Here is a 22,938-nt window from a genome sequence, read left to right on the forward strand (position 1 = left end):
TTCTTAATTTCACTTATATCTGCAATTCTTTTCAGTGTGTTATGAAATTCTCAGAGTGTTTTTAAATGATTGACATGCTCTGTAACCAATAACTTCTTTTGTGCTTGCTATTTCCAAACATATTCTTTTCAGTGTGTTATGAAATTCTCAGAGTGTTTTTAAATGGTTGACATGCTCAGTAGCCAATAACTTCTTTTGTGCTAGCTTTTTCCAAACATATTCAAGAAATTAGGAAGCAAGGATGTCTCTCACAAAAGACTGGAGATTACAAAAATTACAATGCAATTGAATATTAACTACTTTGTGGCAACAGATGTTCATTTCTCAAAACATTCTGATAATAAGGAATCAGGGGCAACCTTAATCCCACGAGTTCTGTACATACAATTAAAATTGTAGAGTATTCACCACATTACTTCACTTATTTTTGTTTCATTCACTTATGACTTACAATGATGTACAAAAGAATATGCACAGGCACATTTAAGTGTGTATGAATACAAAGCAACGTAAGTTATTTACATACGCAAATTAGTGACATATCATTCACAACCCTGAGGCAACACTGTATGATATTATATCTTACAATTTCTATTCCAAGCAATATCTGAGGCATATAGCTGAACCCTCTCAAACATCATTACGGAGTTTCAAATTTCATCTTAAATGGCTTTTAAATCTGGCATCTAATTTCAAGGTTTATAATGTGTTAATGGAGTGAGAGAGTGCTTCCTCATGGCAGAAAGGCATTTCTTCACAAAGACCACACATTAATACTTCAACAATTCAATTACAAAATTTTTGCATTACTTGCAAGTACAGATTGATACGTGGTCAGCACAAAGACTGAGTTAAGAGTCCAGTACAGTGAATATTTCACAATGCTAACATACAAGAGGTAGTCACAAAGATCACTTTGTAGTTAACCTTCTGTTTGTTTGCAGGTACATGTCTACATCCCTGGCACATACTGACTGCAGACATATACCTGCAAACCAACAAAATAATAATTATGTTCTTTTTTTGAGGTTATAATTAAAACTTTATGACTACTTCTTGTATATGTTTACCTTCACGTATGTGACTAACTTCACAATCTCCTAGAGATCAACAGTTTTCAAACTCATGGAAACAAAAGAGGGTGAAAAGTGGTTAATTGTATAGAAAGGAAGAACAGTAAGGAGGGACTTCAGGGACATGTAGAATGTTCTTTGAAATGGAAATAAGAGAATGACCAAACAAAAATCTTGACAAAACAGTTCATGGGTGAGCAACAAGAAGGCACTGTCCAATGGGCACAATTTTTTGGCAAAGGTTCATGTTGCCATTGTAAAGTGTGCTGATGAACTCAATGCCTAGAAGCTGGCAACAGGCTTATATACGTCGCCTCCTACTTCGTGCTCTGTACGAGGTTCACACGCAGGTGCAGGCTACTGTCCAGCATCTCTCCTACTCCCCCCCACCTCTCCTGCCACCAAGTCGTTCCGCCCAAGGGACATGTGCTGGTGGCGTCTCTGATGTTGCTCTGCCTGCCTCTGAGTCAGTTTGTCATTTGATGTCTCCTCCTTTTTCTTAATCAGACTCAATGCAGCTTTCCAAGCCTTATTAAAGACGTAGTAACTAGCACAAATGAACTTACTCGAATCTTGATAGATTCTTTAGTTGCAAAGTCCCAGACGTTAGACATCTCTGTCAGAATCTTAAATGGTCATAATCCAATCCATGTAATTCTGTAGGCGATGTGACCTCCCCTTCTCTCTTTGCTCCATTTCTTTTGCTGACCTTTCCTCTTCTTTCTTCCTTCTTCGTACCGTGGCTATATCTCAGGGTTTTCAATGCAGAAAGGTAGTGAGAAGGGGGCACATGTGTGTGGTGGTTCACGATATCGTAGTGCTGTGAGGAAGCGTCACTTGTGCCTCTGGTTTGAGAAGACTGATGACTGAAGTACGAACATTTCTCAAAAGAAAAACAGGTATGTCCTCTCTTTTCTTTTAAAACTATAAATAGTAGCATAGCTAGTACTATCTATAGTTCTACTAAACTGAATAAGCGCAACACCATCGAAGTTTCAACCTCAGAAGAAGTTTATTAATACTAATTAGCTGAAATAAAAAAAAAGCCTCATCCAATCCAGAAGTCACCCACAGTTAGAGTAATTAGTTTCTGATTTGTGTAGAGGTCATTGATACTTAAAAGATCGTTTCAGTAATTCTATCACTGTCTGTTTATGAGTTTGCTAAGCAACGTATCAACAAGTTGACTATGCAATGATTAATATTTGTCATATCCCCGCAGTAAATCGCTTCTCGCTTGCTTTAAGCATCAAGATGATTACTATGCCACTCATATAAGTCTTTCATAGTTATTATCAAGTTAATGTCCGTATATTGAGGTTAATGTTACTGAATCATACATGTGACAATAATGCCCAATATCCAGCCACGTATCTTAAACTCCGCACAGATATTCGAGAATAATCGCGCGATTTGTTTGCACCAAAGTCAGGCCGTGGTTTCCTAGAATAATTTTTAAATCAACTCCAGGTTGTAAATTAACAATTCTATGCTCATTCATGAAAGTTACACAAGATCCACACTCGACAACTACTTGATCAGGCACTCGAGCAACACAGAAGTTTTTTCTTACAAAGAGAAAACGTATCATGCATAATGCGACAAGGTGATTTGCTAGGTCGAAACATATTTATATCTATCTCATTAAAACTCATTACCTATTAAATGTTGTACATAATTAAATTCTTTACTCTGCAAATAATCAATAAAATTTAGAAATGAATTACATGTATATATAAAAAAAATCTCATAAATTAATAGAGGGAAACATTCCACGTGGGAAAAATATATCTAAAAACAAAGATGATGTGACTTACCAAAAGAAAAGCGCTGGCACGTCGATAGACACACAAAGAAACACACACACACACACACACACAAACACAAACATACACACAAAATTCAAGCTTTTGCAACAAACTGTTGCCTCATCAGGAAAGAGGGAAGGAGAGGGAAAGACGAAAGGATGTGGGTTTTAAGGGAGAGGGTAAGGAGTCATTCCAATCCCGGGAGCGGAAAGACTTACCTTAGGGGGAAAAAAGGACGGGTATACACTCGCACACACACACATATCCATCCACACATATACAGACACAAGCAGACATATTTAAAGACAAAGAGTTTGGGCAGAGATGTCAGTCGAGGCAGAAGTGCAGAGGCAAAGATGTTGTTGAATGAAAGGGGAGGTATGAGTGGCGGCAACTTGAAATTAGCGGAGATTGAGGCCTGGTGGATAACGGGAAGAGAGGATATATTGAAGAGCAAGTTCCCATCTCCGGAGTTCGGATAGGTTGGTGTTAGTGGGAAGTATCCAGATAACCCGGACGGTGTAACACTGCGCCAAGATGTGCTGGCCGTGCACCAAGGCATGTTTAGCCACAGGGTGATCCTCATTACCAACAAACACTGTCTGCCTGTGTCCATTCATGCGAATGGACAGTTTGTTGCTGGTCATTCCCACATAGAATGCATCACAGTGTAGGCAGGTCAGTTGGTAGATCACGTGGGTGCTTTCACACGTGGCTCTGCCTTTGATCGTGTACACCTTCCGGGTTACAGGACTGGAGTAGGTGGTGGTGGGAGGGTGCATGGGACAGGTTTTACACTGGGGGCGGTTACAAGGGTAGGAGCCAGAGGGTAGGGAAGGTGGTTTGGGGATTTCATAGGGATGAACTAAGAGGTTACGAAGGTTAGGTGGACGGCGGAAAGACACTCTTGGTGGAGTGGGGAGGATTTCATGAAGGATGGATCTCATTTCAGGGCAGGATTTGAGGAAGTCGTATCCCTGCTGGAGAGCCACATTCAGAATCTGATCCAGTCCCGGAAAGTATCCTGTCACAAGTGGGGCACTTTTGTGGTTCTTCTGTGGGAGGTTCTGGGTTTGAGGGGATGAGGAAGTGGCTCTGGTTATTTGCTTCTGTACCAGGTCGGGGGGGTAGTTGCGGGATGCGAAAGCTGTTGTCAGGTTGTTGGTGTAATGCTTCAGGGATTCTGGACTGGAGCAGATTCGTTTGCCACGAAGACCTAGGCTGTAGGGAAGGGACCGTTTGATGTGAATGGGTGGCAGCTGTCGTAATGGAGGTACTGCTGCTTGTTGGTGGGTTTGATGTGGATGGACGTGTGAAGCTGGCCATTGGACAGGTGGAGGTCAACATCAAGGAAAGTGGCATGGGATTTGGAGTAGGACCAGGTGAATCTGATGGAACCAAAGGAGTTGAGGTCAGAGAGGAAATTCTGGAGTTGTTCTTCACTGTGAGTCCAGATCATGAAGATGTCATCAATAAATCTGTACCAAACTTTGGGTTGGCAGGCTTGGGTAACCAAGAAGGCTTCCTCTAAGCGACCCATGAATAGGTTGGCGTATGAGGGGGCCATCCTGGTACCCATGGCTGTTCCCTTTAATTGTTGGTATGTCTGGCCTTCAAAAGTGAAGAAGTTGTGGGTCAGGATGAAGCTGGCTAAGGTAATGAGGAAAGAGGTTTTAGGTAGGGTGGCAGGTGATCGGCGTGAAAGAAAGTGCTCCATCGCAGCGAGGCCCTGGACGTGCGGGATATTTGTGTATAAGGAAGTGGCATCAATGGTTACAAGGATGGTTTTCGGGGGTAACGGATTGGGTAAGGATTCCAGGCGTTCGAGGAAGTGGTTGGTGTCTTTGATGAAGGATGGGAGACTGCATGTAATGGGTTGAAGGTGTTGATCTACGTAGGCGGAGATACGTTCTGTGGGGGCTTGGTAACCAGCTACAATGGGGCAGCCGGGATGATTGGGTTTGTGAATTTTAGGAAGAAGGTAGAAGGTAGGGGTGCGGGGTGTCGGTGGGGTCAGGAGGTTGATGGAGTCAGGTGAAAGGTTTTGTAGGGGGCCTACGGTTCTGAGGATTCCTTGAAGCTCTGCCTGGACATCAGGAATGGGATTACCTTGGCAAACTTTGTATGTGGTGTTGTCTGAAAGCTGACGCAGTCCCTCAGCCACATACTCCCGACGATCAAGTACCACGGTCGTGGAACCCTTGTCCGCCGGAAGGATGACGATGGACCGGTCAGCCTTCAGATCACAGATAGCCTGGGCTTCAGCAGTGGTGATGTTGGGAGTAGGATTAAGGTTTTTTAAGAAGGATTGAGAGGCAAGGCTGGAAGTCAGAAATTCCTGGAAGGTTTGGAGAGGGTGATTTTGAGGAAGAGGAGGTGGGTCCCGCTGTGACGGAGGACGGAACTGTTCCAGGCAGGGTTCAATTTGGATAGTGTCTTGGGGAGTTGGATCATTAGGAGTAGGATTATGATCATTTTTCTTCGTGGCAAAGTGATACTTCCAGCAGAGAGTACGAGTGTAGGACAGTAAATCTTTGACGAGGGCTGTTTGGTTGAATCTGGGAGTGGGGCTGAAGGTGAGGCCTTTGGATAGGACAGAGGTTTCGGATTGGGAGAGAGGTTTGGAGGAAAGGTTAACTACTGAATTAGGGTGTTGTGGTTCCAGATTGCGTTGATTGGAATTTTGAGGTTTTAGAGGGAGTGGAGCTGGAAGTGGGAGGTTGAGTAGATGGGAGAGACTGGGTTTGTGTGCAATGAGAGGAGGTTGAAGCTTTCGCAACAAACTGTTGCCTCATCGGGAAAGAGGGAAGGAGAGGGAAAGACGAAAGGATGTGGGTTTTAAGGGAGAGGGTAAGGAGTCATTCCAATCCCGGGAGCGGAAAGACTTACCTTAGGGGGAAAAAAGGACGGGTATACACTCGCACACACACACATATCCATCCACACATATACAGACACAAGCAGACATATTTAAAGACAAAGAGTTTGGGCAGAGATGTCAGTCGAGGCAGAAGTGCAGAGGCAAAGATGTTGTAGAATGACAGGTGAGGTATGAGTGGCGGCAATTTGAAATTAGCGGAGATTGAGGCCTGGTGGATAACGGGAAGAGAGGATATATTGAAGAGCAAGTTCCCATCTCCGGAGTTCGGATAGGTTGGTGTTAGTGGGAAGTATCCAGATAACCCGGACGGTGTAACACTGCGCCAAGATGTGCTGGCCGTGCACCAAGGCATGTTTAGCCACAGGGTGATCCTCATTACCAACAAACACTGTCTGCCTGTGTCCATTCATGCGAATGGACAGTTTGTTGCTGGTCATTCCCACATAGAATGCATCACAGTGTAGGCAGGTCAGTTGGTAGATCACGTGGGTGCTTTCACACGTGGCTCTGCCTTTGATCGTGTACACCTTCCGGGTTACAGGACTGGAGTAGGTGGTGGTGGGAGGGTGCATGGGACAGGTTTTACACCGGGGGCGGTTATTGTGTGTCTATCGACGTGCCAGCGCTTTCGTTTGGTAAGTCACATCATCATCTTTGTTTTTAGATATATAAAAAAAATCTCAAGTTGATATGACGTTATGGGTCACTACTTGTTTCGACTCCCCTACACTCACGTGATGCAAAGTAGGTCTGACTATATTGGACATACTCATGTAATGCTACACATTGTAAGAAGCATCACTGTCTCTGCCAAACATACTGCATCCCACATTTACACTAAATACTGTAAATGCCTGGCGTATGCAGTCCTAACTGGTCTTTGGAGGAGCCAAGCATGTCCTTAATTTTCTGTGTTGCATGGAAAATGGTCATTATTTGATGTTTTGCTGTTATTCTCGTCACCTTGGCTGTTGGAAGTCCTGCATATGGCAGAAACACTATATGTTTGGCTACTTCTTCCTTCTGATTTGTCCTCCCACTTCTTATCTGCCTTTAAGGCACGTCTCATATTAGTCTCACTGTAACCATTTTTGCGGAAAGTGTGCTACAGATGTCTTAACTTATTTAAAAAGCTCTTCTTATTGTCGATCAATCTTGCAGCACGTACTAAGATGGTTAATACTGAGTTGTGTTGTGTCTGATGGTGGCAACTCCAAGCATTAAGGTAAAGGGGCACATGTGTCTTCTTCCTGTAAACCCAGTATCGCAAAGTCTGGCCTTCTCTTGATCAAAAATGTCCAAGAAGGATATGCTTCCAATCTCTTCTATCTTCATGATGAACTTAATGCTGTTGTAAACGGCACTGTAGGTTTCTTCTGCCATATGGCCATACCACATATGTATTATCTTCATACCTGTAAAATGTCTTCAGTTTTAGATTGGTGGTATTCAGCACTATGTTTTTGAAATGCTCCATGTATATATTAGCCATACCCAGGGCTAACGGGAAGACCACAGCAAACTTACCTATTTACTCATAGAATTTCCCAACAATTTGAAATAAGTGGTTGTTAGTAAACATCAAAAAAATTTGTCTGTGTACTCCTCAAAGTATCCCTCAGTTAGAGCTAAGGAATCTTCCAGTGACACCCAGGTGAAAAGCTGAATAGTAGGTCCTTCTCATCTAAGTTTCGCCCACATGGGCTGCGCCACATTTCCCATCACTGGCATGGCACCTGCTTCCAGAAGCACATTACTCGCCTGCCCACAGGAGAGGACAGCAGTTCAGCGGCTATACAGATATGCAGAACACAGCAACCCAACATTTTGCCTGAAGATGATACATACAAAACTCACTGAAACGTTGCAACAGGACGACGCCACCTCTCAGCTGATCACCCAAGAAGATTTTGTTATTGGAATACAGTGGGAAAGCCTCCAATCACACACATTCTAAGATTGGTCATACTAGCATCTTGTATGCAATTTCCTGTACAGATGCACTGCACTTTCCTGGAACTCTTCCAGCAAATCTAAATCTTCCATTTGCTTTCCCTAGTAATGGTTTTGTGTCCACTGCATTACACACTGCTTCTTAGTATTATTCCTATATACTCATACAATTTGATGTGCTTGTGATGATCACCACTAATCTTGTAATCTGATACTATCTGGTTTGTTCTCTTTTGTACAGGCATTATCTTACATTTGCTAACACTTACACAGCACTGTCATTCATTTGATAAGTGCAAATTTTGTCGAAGTTTCGCTGTAATTTCTTATGATCCTCCAACAACAAAATTTTCCTGTACACAACAGCACTGTCAGCAAACACTCTTATAGGCAAGATAAGAACCCCTCATGTCTAAAATTACTTCTGCACTTCATGCAGCAATTTTTCAGTATTTTGATTAAGTGATGCTAATGACTGTGGCCGTCATTAATATGAGATGGGTACAATTTTCCTCCCCATACTTTACTGGTCTGTGTGTGTGTGTGTGTGTGTGTGTGTGTGTGTGTGTGTGTGTGTGTGTTTTATTGGTAACTGTTGCTACACACAGTACAGAGTGCACTGTGTCAGTTTGTATCCTGTTCGCTATTAAATGGGAAATCTCAACAAAAGTAACTTCAATAACTAATATCCAATTTTCTCAAATAGATATTTCAAAATTAATGTGCCTAAATAGGCTGGCGACCGTTCATTTTTTTTTCCATTCACTTATAATTTTACCACTTCTGTTAACTCCCAAGGTTAAGCCCCATTTGGTTTTACTGTCAACTTAACAAAATTCGAAATTATAGTCCAATACACTTTTCCATTACACACACGCACAGTCGAACTTTGAAATCCTCTCAGAGGGTAATATTAGTGTGTTTCACGTCAAGTTAGTGTTATACGTGGCAACCGTGACAGGACATTCGTCAAAGTTTTTCTTGCTAAAATATAGATTGTTACATAAATATTGGGCTTAAAATAACTGTAAGATGAGCATTGAATGTTCAGCGGAGCGAACATGCAATATATCAGGTGCAAAATGTTTAATAGAAAGCTTTACAGGTCTTTAAAAGGTAAGATATAAAGTATTTAGAATGGATACGAAAATGGCAGTAGGTCAGAATGAGCGTAACGAAAAAGTACCTAGTGTACTAGGTGGCAGCAGTTCACTAGGTGAGAGCATGGATGATGCCATGGGATGGCTACAGGCTTACGTTGAGTACCATACACACGCCAATGATCAAATTCAGATGATGAGCCCGTCACAAATAAAACAAGGTATGAAGGAGAACATGAATGAAGACAGTGGTTATGTTAATGACTCGATGGATACATTTGATTCATCAAAATTCGAAAGTGAGCCGAGTGAAACATGAGAAGTAGAATCTGAGTATGAGGACACCTTGTAACAAAGTAGCAAAAAATGACCGACCATGAATGATTTGTTAAAAATTGCAGCACAAGGTAGTAATATTAACACCCAGCTTAAAACACAGACAGATGTAATTAAAACACAAGGTGTTAAAATCAGTAAACTAATTGAAAATGTAGACTCAAAAATAGGTGTGTTGTGAGTAATGCAATCAAGGATTTAGAAACTTTAATAGGTACTATCAATAACAATGTCGCTACTATGCAGGGACAGATTAATGACATCAAAGATAGGTTCAATACCGAAATAATGAAGATTCAAAACACTGTAGAACATCTGGTTGTAACAAAAGTTGATGAAAAGGTTTTCGGCCTCAAAACCGAAATAGTAAACAAACAGAAAACCGAAATTTCTCAACTGGGACAAACAGTGAATGATTCCGAAAAGGAACTGAATAAACAAGTGACAACATGTGAAAAATAGGGTGAACAGAACACTTCCCAAATTCAAGGTAAAGTGAGTGACCTCGAATGACAAATAAGAGAAAAGCCAAATTATGTCACTGACAGAATAACATGTAGCAAATTGCTAGGGGGAGAAGAATGATTCAATCTGGCAAAAAGGCATAACAGATGGCACCCGTTAGATTTTTTGAAAAACAGTGAAAGGAATTGTCCTAATTATGTAACAGACCAAGAAAAGGTCAATGTGGTCATTAGCAAATTAGCTGGCGATGCGAAAAGATGGGACCTACATTTGGATACAGAACGAATGTCATTTGGTGAATTTAAATAGAAATTTATAGAGTAATACTGGTAGGTGCAAAAACAGGACTGCCTATGGTGGGAGTTTATCATGGCCAGGTTATATAACAGAGGCTCAATGAAAGAATTTTGGGAAATGTGGTATCAGAAACTGACACACTTGAGAAACAGACGAACGGAATCCTAAATAGTGTGGGAACTATGGAGAAAACTCCCGGAGGATTCAAAATGTTATGTGGGAAGTAATCACAAAAGCTTCTCGTCATTTTTGGAAAGGGTCAAAGACAAAGACCACTGGAGAGGGAACCGTGATTATCAGCAAAATAATAACAACCGGAATCGGGATAATCATGAGAATAATGAATAGAATGAGAACAAACATTACTGTGTAAATATGATGCAAAGAGGTAGAGGCAGAGGTCGCGGTAACATGTCATTTTGTGGTAGGGGATTTGCACTGTAAAACTATCAAAACTAAAATTATGCAGAAAGCTAAGGCCCGCGTGTTTTATGGGCCAGATTCGAACAGACAAATATTACCGGCCCAAACTAAAGAAATCATTCCGGCCAAAACAAAGTGTTTAAGACATGAGTAAGTGGCAGCACAGCGCCACAGGACAGTGCTCACAGAACAACAGGTGCATGCATAAGTGAGTCACAGGCAACAGGCTATGCTACAGAGGTGAGAGTGTGAACTTAGCAACCGCGTCAATGAACTTGGCAGAGCGATCAGCTGCCCGTAGCGTGGCTGCAGTAGTGGCAGCAGGGAGAGATGACGTCACAAGGGAATTCAGTGGACCTGTTTCGGTGGGAAATATCACCGAAGCGAGAATAGAATTGGACATGTTGTTAAGTAAAAGAGCAAGCATCCACAACCAAGCAAAGACAGACAATTTGTGTGAAAAGGAGACTTTAATGATTGTGGAGTGGCATGATGTGTGGGTTTTTTTTTTTTTTTTTTTTTTTTTTTTTTTTTTTTTTTTTTACGGTTTAAAGCAATATGAGTGGGAAGATTTTAAAAGGGGTTATATGGCTAGTGAATTAATAAAAGGGAGAAATGAAAATGGAAACGTCAAAAAGAGGGTGTTGTCTGAAAATGAAAAGGAGATGAAAGTAGTTAGTGCTATGCCAAGGTGCATGAGCAGTGATTTCAGATGAAGTTGGTAAGGGAGAGGAAGGCGTTGCGCAAAGCATGCGAGTTGGCGAAGTTAAAGAAATTGGTGCTAGAAACAGAAAAATGGTCGGTACAAATAGGAATCTGGAGGAGGATGAAATTCTCGATATTGCAGATGAGGTGATCCTGGCTGACGAAAGACTCATACAATTAGCTGTTGTTGACGGTCAAGAGAACATAGGTTCAGATGAGTATAAGCAAACCACTGAAATCCATGACGATTATACTAAATATGAAGTTAAGGTTGATGTCACCAGAAGTGATACTGAAGATAGTTTAGATGAAGAACCAACTGTGACTGAAAATGAATAGAAATGTTAGGAAAGAGTCGAAATTTTGAAAATACGAAAACTGACGGAGGGTAAAAAGAGGAGCTTGCTCGTTGTCTAAGAGTAGCGTTCATGTTAGAATCAGACAGTGAATATGAAATATAGTTCAGATGAGGAATATGTAGAAATGGAGGATAAGGAAAGAAGTACAACGGAAGATGACTCTGAAAAGCAAAATGAAGTCTTATCCAAACAAAATCCGGCAGTAAATACCAAACCAAAAAAGAAAGAGCAACCAGATGATACGATACCACAGCAAGAAATGATTAGAGTCATGAAAGACATCGAAATCAGAGAACCGAGGAAGCTCCCAGACATATGTGATTTGCCAGTAAATAACATATCTTGGAGCGATCTGATGGTCGAACAAGATTTCTTATTGGAGGAACAAGAAAATTCAGAAAATAGTACAATCAAACTACCATCTCAGCTGAAATTTACAGTATTACACTGAAATTACTTTTAGACACTGGATCCCAAATTAGAGCCTTTTCACAATCTTTCTTTGAACACATTTCCAATAGACCTGGGTTAGTTAGGAAGTCAGTAAATGGTGTGAAAAATGTAGGGGCAATTGGCAAATCCAGCAAGCCTATTCGAAGACAAGTGTTGGTAGAATTTGAAATTAATGGGCAAAAATTTGAACACGGCTTCCTGGTCATGCCTGAAGTGAATATTGAGATGATTTTAGGTATAAATTGGTTAGATAAGGTAAAAGAATTCATTCATTGTGATAGCGGGACTGTCACAATTAGTAATAAATCTGTTATTTTGGAAGTTGGATTTGAGGAGAACGAAATTTCACAGAACACCAAAGTTGATTCATTGCTATTAGAATTAGATCCTGGGAATGATGGTTTGTTCAATTTATATGAAATATACCACATAAAGAACATAATGATTGATGACCAAAAAGTAGAAAATTTTAAAGAAATTATTAAAGAGGTACAGGAACTTTCAGAACAGTAGCCGATCTGTTTAACATTCTGACTACTAATCAGGAAGTGTTTTCAAAGAAACCAGGAGTAGTAAAGAAATTTGAATACCATATTGAAGCAATAGAACATGAGCCATTTTTCATGAAATATTATCCAGTACCTCTAGCTAAGAGAGAAGCCACGCAGGCAGAAATCGACAAAATGATTGAATGGGGAATTATCAAAAGGAGCAATAGTGAGCACAATAGCACTCTCATTATTGTGAACAAGAAAGATGGAGGTATGCAAGTAGTAATCGATGCACGAACACTAAACAAGATTGTAAAAAGAGAAGCAGATCATCCATAAAATTTAGACGAACTGTTGCAAAAGTTCCTCAATGTGCGATATTCGACTACCTTAGATCTCATGGTGGCATATCGGCAAATTCCATTGCATAACGAGTCTCGAAAGTATACCACATTTCTATTTGTGGGAAAATGTTATCAATACAAAGTTGTTCCTCTTGGTCTTAATACTTCCTTCTCAGTCTTTATTAGGGCTTTAGATTCCGTGTTAGGAAGGGAACTAAGTGCCAGATTGACTACATACATGGACAACTTGTTGATCGCCACGGGAAATTGGAAAGAACACTGTGAATTATTAGACAAAACCTTTTCTGCTCTTCAAGCAGGAGGGATGACACTAAAACTGAAGAAATGTGAATTCATAAAACAGGAAATAAAATTATTGGGAGATATTATTAACACTTCTGGGATTGGAAAAGACCCAGACAAGTTTAATGCCATTGGAAAATGACCACCATATAAGAAGTGAAAGCAATTAAAAGCATATCTCAGTCTCTGCAGATTTTACAGCAAATTCGTGAAGGGGCAAGCATTTAATAGTCCTAATTTAAACGGGTTATTTAAGAAAAATAATGCAATCATTTGGACAGAGGAATGCCAAAAAGATTTCGAAAATTTGAAAAATGAATTAACAAGAAACAATATCTTGCATAACCATTCTGAGTGAACCATTTCATATGAGTACTGATAGCAGTGTGTGTGGAATCGGCATAGAAATTTTCCAAGAAAACATAGATACAGTAGAATCAAAACATAGGACAATAGCTTTCACTAGTTGAAACCTGATTAAGTATGAAAGAAATTACATCATTCTGAAAAGGAAGCTCTAGCCATCATATGGAGTTTGAAAAGGTTTTGAAATTATTTGTGGAGGCATAAAACAATTATACATTCTTATCGCAAAGTGTTGACATTTCTTAAAGACTGGCGCTTATTTAGTGACAGATTAAGCTGTTGGGCACTGTACCTCCAGCAGTTTGACTATAAAATTTTTTATGTTAAAGGAACTGACAATTATGTAGCATACTACCTGAAAGGATAGACAGTGTACCAAAGGGAAATAATGAAGATGGCACTTTCCATATGAGGTTCATCAAAGACAAGCAGGGGAAAAGGAAAATCGAACAGATTTGCAAAAACATGCAGTACTACCAAATTGAATACGAAGTCTAGAAATCAGTTAAAGTAAATTTTAATAATACAAAATATCCTCAAATTATTAAGTATTATAAGATCTTCAACAGTATTCTATACAAATGAAAAGATGTGAGTAGAGGGGAGTGGAAAGTGTGCTGGCCATCTCAATTTGAGACCGAAGTACTTGACTACACTCCTGGAAATTGAAAATAGAACACATTGACACCGGTGTGTCAGATCCACCATACTTGCTCCGGACACTGCGAGAGGGCTGTACAAGCAATGATCACACCCACGGCACAGCGGACACACCTGGAACGGCGGTGTTGGCCGTCGAATGGCGCTAGCTGCGCAGCATTTGTGCACCGCTGCCGTCAGTGTCAGCCAGTTTGCCGTGGCATACGGAGCTCCATCGCAGTCTTTAACACTGGTAGCATGCCGCGACAGCGTGGACGTGAACCGTATGTGCAGTTGACGGACTTTGAGCGAGGGCGTATAGTGGGCATGCGGGAGACCGGGTGGACGTACCGCCGAATTGCTCAACACGTGGGGCGTGAGGTCTCCACAGTACATCGATGTTGTCGCCAGTGGTCGGCGGAAGGTGCACGTGCCCGTCGACATGGGACCGGACCGCAACGACGCACGGATGCATGCCAAGACCGTAGGATCCTACGCAGTGCCGTAGGGGACCGCACCGCCACTTCCCAGCAAATTAGGGACACTGTTGCTCCTGGGGTATCGGCGAGGACCATTCCCAACCGTCTCCATGAAGCTGGGCTACGGTCCCGCACACCGTTAGGCCGTCTTCCGCTCACGCCCCAACATCGTGCAGCCCGCCTCCAGTGGTGTCGCGACAGGCGTGAATGGAGGGACGAATGGAGACGTGTCGTCTTCAGCGATGAGAGTCGCTTCTGCCTTGGTGCCAATGATGGTCGTATGCGTGCATTGTTGCGAAAGGTGGATATACACTGTACTAGTGCCGACATTGTGCATGCTCTGTTGCCTGTGTCTTATGTGCCTGTGGTTCTGTCAGTGTGATCATGTGATGTATCTGACCCCAGGAATGTGTCAATAAAGTTTCCCCTTCCTGGGACAATGAATTCACGGTGTTCTTATTTCAATTTCCAGGAGTGTATTTTCACCTCACCTTCAGACACTGTGGTCCGAAAAAGTGTATCGAATAACTTTCTGATGTAATGACAATAAATATCAGTTCTACAAAGAAAGTAACAGATCCAATTAAGCCATGTGATATTTGCCAGAGGCCAAAGGTCACAAGTCGAACCAATCAAGGTAACATGCAAACAATGTACCGGAAGATAATATTGACTTAATCTCAGTGAATTTATACCAGTCTCTCCTGAAAACTTCCGGAAATTCCACCTACATTTTAGAGGTATTAGAAGTATTTTCGAAGTTTATCAAACTTTTTCCCATTAGGAAAGCTACCGTAAAGGCAGTACTTAATAGAACGACTGAATATTTCAATGCGATAGGAATGCCAAAGGCAGTACTATCAGAAAATAAATACGAATTCATTAAAAAACTCTGGAAGGAAGGGATGGAACAGAATGGCATTCAACTGAAATATATTTTGGCATACCATCCTGCAAGCAATCCAGTGGAGCACTGTATGCATGAACTAGGTAGATTGTGTCTAACATACTGCCACCACGATCATAAGGCATGGGGCAAGTTTACTGCAGACTTTGAAATTATAATGAATACCCTCCACCATGAAACAACAGGATTTACACGTGAGGAACTAGATCTGAGGGAGAAAAAAGACTTAGGAAGAAAAAGAATGAAACAAAAAGTGGAAGCCAGATCTAAAAGGCATGATAAGCACCTTAAGGTGATCAAATTCGAAATTGGGGATTTTGTTCTCGTAGAAACTCACAAAAAAATCAAGTGACATAAACCACGAATTTATAAGTTCAAATATATTTATAATGGCCCCCTATGAATTGCAAGGAGCTGCGCACACTAACACTTATTATCTTGTTTACGCTAAGTCAAAGAAGCCATTAGGTGTTTGTAACATTGTCAATTTAAAACCATACGTCCACAGAAATGAGTAATAAGGGGCAACATTAAAAAGTGTATACGGAATTAATGAAATAGTATTTTATTCTGTAGATACTTGTTCATATGTTGTGTTATCAAGTGTTCTGTTGGAAAACTTTTCTGTTATGAGACTACTGATACATGTCTGTAAGTTTCAGATCCTGTGTAATATAATTGGACATATAAATTATATGTAAACTCCAGGCTATGACACACATAAGGACTGCACTGACTGAATACTTGCAGCATAATCAGGAGGACTGCCAAATTTGTCAATTGGCGGACAAGTGTTGAAGTTGAAAATAAAAGTTGACTGCCTCTAGTATTGAAGGGTCAGTGATGAAAAGTTTGTATAGTGCACTAAGTGTTATATTTTTCATGATGAACTGCATGAATATTTAAAGAAGACACAACATAGTTTCTTAATGATCACACAGTAAAAAATAGGTATGAACTAATCATGTGAAAGGAAAGCATTAAAATCTACATCTACATCCATACTCCGCAAGCCACCTGACGGTGTGTGGCAGAGGGTACCCTGAGTACCTCTATCGGTTCTCCCTTCTATTCCAGTCTCGTATTGTTCGTGGAAAGAAGGATTGTCGGTATGCTTCTGTGTGGGCTCTAAACTCTCTGATTTTATCCTCATGGTCTCTACGCGAGATATACGTAGCAGGGAGCAATATACTGCTTGACTCTTTGGTGAAGTTATGTTCTCGAAACTTCAACAAAAGCCCGTACCGAGCTACTGAGCGTCTCTCCTGCAGTGTCTTCGACTGGAGTTTATCCATCATCTCCATAATGCTTTTGCGATTACTAAATGATCCTGCAACGAAGCGAGCTGCTCTCCGCTGGATCTTCTCTATCTCTTCTGACCAGTATTCAAGCAGTGGGGGAACAAGCGTACTGTAACCTACTTCTTTTGTTGTCGGATTGCATTTCCTTAGGATTCTTCCAATGAATCTCAGTCTGGCATCTGCTTTACCAACGATCAACTTTGTATGATCATTCCATTTTAAATCAATCCTAATGAGTACTCCCAGATAATTTATGGAATTAACTGCTTCCAGTTGCTGACCTGCTATTTTGTAGCTAAATGATAAGGGATCTATCTTTATATGTATTCGCAGCACATTACATTTGTCTACATTGAGATTCAATTGCCATTCCCTGCACCATGCGTCAATTTGCTGCAAATCCTCCTGCATTTCAGTACAATTTTCCATTGTTACAACCTCTCGATATACCACAGCATCATCTGCAAAAAGCCTCAGTGAATTTCCAATGTCATCCACAAGATCATTTATGTATATTGTGAATAGCAACGGTCTTACGACACTCCCCTGTGGCACACCTGAAATCACTCTTACTTTGGAAGACTTCTCTCCATTGAGAATGACATGCTGCATTCTGTTATCTAGGAACTCTTCAATCCAATCACACAATTGGTCTGATAGTCCATATGCTCTTACTTTGTTCATTAAACGACTGTGGGGAACTGTATCGAATGCCTTGCGGAAGTCAAGACACACGGCATCTACCTGGGAACCCGTGTCTATGGCCCTCGGAGTCTCATGGATGAATAGCGCGAGCTGGGTTTCACATGACCGTCTTTTTCGAAACCCATGCTTATTCCTACAGAGTAGATTTCTAGTCTCCAGAAAAGTCATTATACTCGAACATAATACGTGTTCCAAAATTCTACAACTGATTGACATTAGAGATATAGGTCTATAGTTCTGCACATCTGTTCGACATCCCTTCTTGAAAACGGGGATGACCTGTGCCCTTTTCCAATCCTTTGGAATGCTACGCTCTTCTAGAGACCTACGGTACACCGCTGCAAGGAGGAGGGCAAGTTCCTTCGCGTACTCTGTGTAAAATCGAACTGGTATCCCATCAGGTCCAGCAGCCTTTCCTCTTTTGAGCGATTTTAATTGTTTCTCTATCCCTCTGTCGTCTATTTCGATATCTACCATTTTGTCATCTGTGCGACAATCTAGAGAAGGAACTACAGTGCAGTCTTCCTCTGCGAAACAGCTTTGGAAAAAGACATTTAGTATTTCGGCCTTTAGTCTGTCATCCTCTGTTTCAGTACCATTTTGGTCAAAGAGTGTCTGGACATTTTGTTTTGATCCACCTACCGCTTTGACACAAGACCAAAATTTCTTATGATTTTCTGCCAAGTCAGTACATAGAACTTTACTATCGAATTCATTGAACGCCTCTCGCATAGCCCTCCACACACTACATTTCGCTTCGCGTAATTTGTGTTTGTCTGCAAGGCTTTGGCTATGTTTATGTTTGCTGCGAAGTTCCCTTTGCTTCCGCAGCAGTTTTCTAACTCGGTTGTTGTACCACAGTGGCTCTTTTCCATCTCTTACAATCTTGCTTGGCACATACTCATCTAACGCATATTGTACGATGGTTTTGAACTTTGTCCACTGATCCTCAACACTGACACATCTTATCACCCAAACAAAAATATTATGTAATGTAAGCTGTGTATGTAAGCAATATGTAAATCCCTATATATGTTTTCACAGTATGGACACATGAATAGAATAGTATACATTTTCTGAATATGACAAAAATTCATGTTTGGGTACTTGATGAAACAGTGTTTTATGTAAACATTTATGTAAAGTGATTGTTGTGCAATGCACTTGCAATTTTTTTATAGTTGCCCAACAATGTTTTGAAGTGTTACTGATATTTCATTGATGTATCCCTGTCGGGAAATCTCAATGACACATGGAGCATGTGTAAAACTTATATCGATTATGAGTAGGTTTATTTTAAGTACCTGAGTATCTGCAATTTATAAAGTGTACATTCTGTGTTGTTTGAACTCCTTGATGTATGGCAAGAAAATTAGAGTTTTGTAATGTATATATGAAGAAAGCAAAAGAATATCTTGAAATTTTAAATTATTATAATATGAATATGTTTATGAAAGAAGTATGTATGTTAAAAGCTGGTTCATGCTTAGGGCACTTGTATCTGTAACATGTAAACACTGTTGGAAATTCCCTCCACAACGAAAGTGGCATGGCATGATGAAAAAGGTGGGTTTGGCAGTCGAGCTGAGTGGCTACTTTGTGTGAACAGCACGCAGTGTGTGGCTAGCCTTAGCACGGTAGACCTCGATGGTGCTAAGAGAGGCAATTGGAAGCTGCATTACAAGGGATTTGCCTCAGATGTGGATCTTGCTGTTATTTGGTAATCACTGAATAATGGAATGGCTCTAATATGTTGAAAATCTGATGCCAAGAACATTTTATAGAGCATTCTCACATCAAGAGTTGTGAGTACAGTTAGCTGCCATTTCGCCTGCCACCAATCTTCACCACTGCTTCACAGACTTCATACACTCAGTTACATAATGTATACTGGTATGGACAGTTAATTCGTGTGATGTTTCAATAATATAATAATCACATAAAATGTCAATTCATGTTCAAAACCATAACTTCAATCCTGATGACAAACCTATGCAGGGTCCTCACCTAAGTGCTACTAAAACCAGTATCCTGATTTAAATCAACAATTTTGGCATTCATGTGTTTAAAAGTGATTTTTTGTCTAAAATAAAAGCAGTAACAAAAGTTAAAGTGAGAGTAAAATTTGGATGCTTCATTTATGGACTACTAATAGTGAAATTGTTAAGGTAGAAAGTTTAAGTACAAAAATTTAAAGATCATCAATAGGAAAGTCAAAGCCTTAATTATTTAAAAGCTAAAACCATAAAAGCAAAGTTTGATAAGCTTTTGCTGAAGTATCCTTAGTTTATTATAAAATATAGCTTTGTAGGATTACAGTGCAAGGTTGTCTATATATTATTGCCAAGAATACCTGCTTCACAGGTGATTAAAGTACAAGTACGTACAGAGTGAGGCAGTGAAACGGCACAATTCCGACTATGGCTAAAGGGTGCGGTCGGGGGTTATGGGAGTGGGGGAAATGACCTTGAGTGTCTAGACAGGTGGAAATTTCAGTAGTCATGGAGCGTTGGTCAAGTGCGCAAAGTGTGTTTGCTGTAAAAGCATATTATAAAAACACAGATAGTGTGATTGGTGCCCAACATACTTTCCGTCTTGAGTTTAATCTACCGCCATGGGCTCCCGTGCCATCAAGAAAAGCTATCCTCCTGCGGGTAAAAAACTTTGAGGCCACTGCAAGCATGACGACAAAAATAGGCGGTAGTGAAAAAACAATCCGGACCCCAGAGAACATTGATCGCGTGCGCGGTGCATTGTCACGAATTCCCCGAAAATCAGCAAGGCTGCACACTGCGAACTTGGTCTCAGCAATCGATCAGTGAGATGGATTCTGAAGAATGACCTACACTATCATCCATACAAAATGCAGATAGTGCAAGCCCTAAAACCTAATGATTAAAATCAACGCATACGCTTTTGCCAAGCGATGCCTAATGTTATTGGAAGATATGGAGAAAGAGTGCATAACTTATGGATGAATGATGAAGCCCACTTTCACCTTAGTGACTACGACAACAAGCAGAACTTCCAGAATTGGTCTGCAAATAACCCACATGATCTTCATGAAAACCCTCTCCATTCTGAAAAAGTAACAGTTCGGTGTGCAATATCTTCTTGTGGACTCGTGGGACCCTATTTTTTTTTAAAGATGAACGTAGTAACACAGTAACGGTGAACTCTGAGCATTATGTTGACATGTTGGCAACTTTTGGTGTGCCTGAAATCGATCAGCATGATCCAGATGAAAAAACACTCTTCCAGCAAGGTGGTGCAACAAGCCACACCACTAAATGTCTCAATGGATTTGAATAAACTCACATTTCCAGGACGGCTAATCAGCAAGAATGATGATATCACTTGGCCAACCCGTTCGCTAGATTTGACCGCCCCAAACTTCTTTCTTTGAGGCTATCTTAAATCCACCAAGAACAAAAGAAGACCTGAAGGAGTGAATCCGGCAGGAAATTAACAACATTCCGTTGCAGATGCTACAGAACGCCATGGCCGGACTTCACCTTAGACTCTGACAATGTGCGCAAAACCAAAGCGCCACCTTACTGACACCATTTTCAAAAAATGATTGTTTTTAAGGTAAAACATTAATTTCCACACATGCACTTAAGATTCATGTTGAAATAATTACACTATTTTGTAAATATATTATTGGTGATTTTTCAAAATTGTGCACATTTTCAAAGATAGTGTAGTTTTGGTCCCTTTTGAAGTTAATTAAGCCCAGTGTTGCATTTTATTACCTTGCACAGTAATTTAAGTGAATGATCAGCTATTAGAGATAGTTTTTGCTTTTGCAATAATCAAAGACCCTTGGCTAGTGAAACTAAACCAGTTTTGGTCCCCATCATATTGTCCTCCTATTAAGAAAAAAGTCAAGATAAGAACCCCTCATGTCTAAAATTACTTCTGCACTTCATGCAGCAATTTTTCAGTATTTTGATTAAGTGATGCTAATGACTGTGGCCGTCATTAATATGAGCTGGGTGCAATTTTCCTCCCCATACTTTACTGGTCTGTGTGTGTGTGTGTGTGTGTGTGTGTGTGTGTGTGTGTGTGTGTGTGTTTTATTGGTAACTGTTGCTACACACAGTACAGAGTGCACTGTGTCAGTTTGTATCTTGTTTGCTATTAAATGGGAAATCTCAACAAAAGTAACTTCAATAACTAATATCCAGTTTTCTCAAATAGATATTTCAAAATTAATGTGCCTAATTAGGCTGGCGACCGTTCATTTTTTTTTCCCATTCACTTATAATTTTACCACTTCTGTTAACTCCCAAGGTTAAGCCTCGTTTGGTTTTACTGTCAACTTCACAAAATTCGAAATTATAGTCCAAAACCCTTTTCCATTACACACACGCACAGTCGAACTTTGAAATCCTCTCAGAGGGTAATATTAGCGTGTTTCACGGCAAGTTAGTGTTATACGTGGCAACCGTGACAGGACATTCGTCAAAGTTTTTCTTGCTAAAATATAGATTGTTACATAAATATTGGGCTTAAAATAACTGTAAGATGAGCATTGAATGTTCAGTGGAGTGAACATGCAATATATCAGGTGCAAAATGATTAACAGAAAGCTTTACAGGTCTTTAAAAGGTAAGATATAAAGTATTTAGAATGGATACGAAAATGGCAGTAGGTCAGAATGAGCGAAACGAAAAAGTACGTAGTGTACTAGGTGGCAGCAGTTCACTAGATGAGAGCACGGATGATGCCATGGGATGGCTACAGGCTTACGTTGAGTACCATACACACGTCAACGTTCAAATTCAGATGATGAGCCCGTCACAAATAAAACAAGGCATGAAGGATGACACGAATGAAGACAGTGGTTATGTTAATGACTCGATGGATACATTCGATTCATTAAAATTTGAAAGTGAGCCGAGTGAAACATGAGAAGTAGAATCTAAGTATGAGGACACCTTAGAACAAAGTAGCGAAAAATGACTGACCATGAATGATTTGTTAAAAAATGCAGCACATGGTAGTAATATTAACACTCAGCTTAAACCACAGACAGATGTAATTAAAACACAAGGTGTTAAAATCAGTAAACAAATCGAAAATGTAGACTCAAAAGTAGGTGTCGTGAGTAATGCTATCAAGGATTTAGAAACTGAAATAGATACTATCAATAACAATGTCGCCACTATGCAGGGGCAGATTAATGACATCAAAGATAGGTTCGATACCGAAATAATGAAGATTCAGGGCACTGTAGAACCTCTGGTTGTAACAAAAGTTGATGAAAAGGTTTTTGGCCTAAAAACCGAAATAGTAAACAAATGTAAAACTGAAATTTCTCAACTAAGACAAACGGTGAATGATTCCCATAAACACTGTGCAGTGGAATACTATAGCTATGAATGAATTGCTCACAAGATCAAATGAGAAAGACACAGTATTTCATGCATATTATTTAAAGCATGCACGAGGTATGCAAGTTATGTTTATTTATGGTCTTGCATATATGTTCTTGTGTGTGTGTGTGTGTGTGTGTGTGTGTGTGTGGAGTAGTTACTTGAGTAC

The 22,938-nt window shown here is 40.3% G+C and overlaps 1 protein-coding gene across 1 annotated transcript in view; it reads right to left on the reverse strand.

The window, feature by feature from the left end:
- LOC126259732 (uncharacterized) overlaps positions 1 to 22,938 on the reverse strand; it is a 217,540-nt gene that overhangs the window by 90,236 nt on the left and 104,366 nt on the right. The gene's annotated exons all lie outside the window — the stretch shown is intronic.

This window comes from Schistocerca nitens, chromosome 1 (assembly GCF_023898315.1).
Source record: "Schistocerca nitens isolate TAMUIC-IGC-003100 chromosome 1, iqSchNite1.1, whole genome shotgun sequence".
Lineage (NCBI taxonomy): Eukaryota > Metazoa > Arthropoda > Insecta > Orthoptera > Acrididae > Schistocerca > Schistocerca nitens.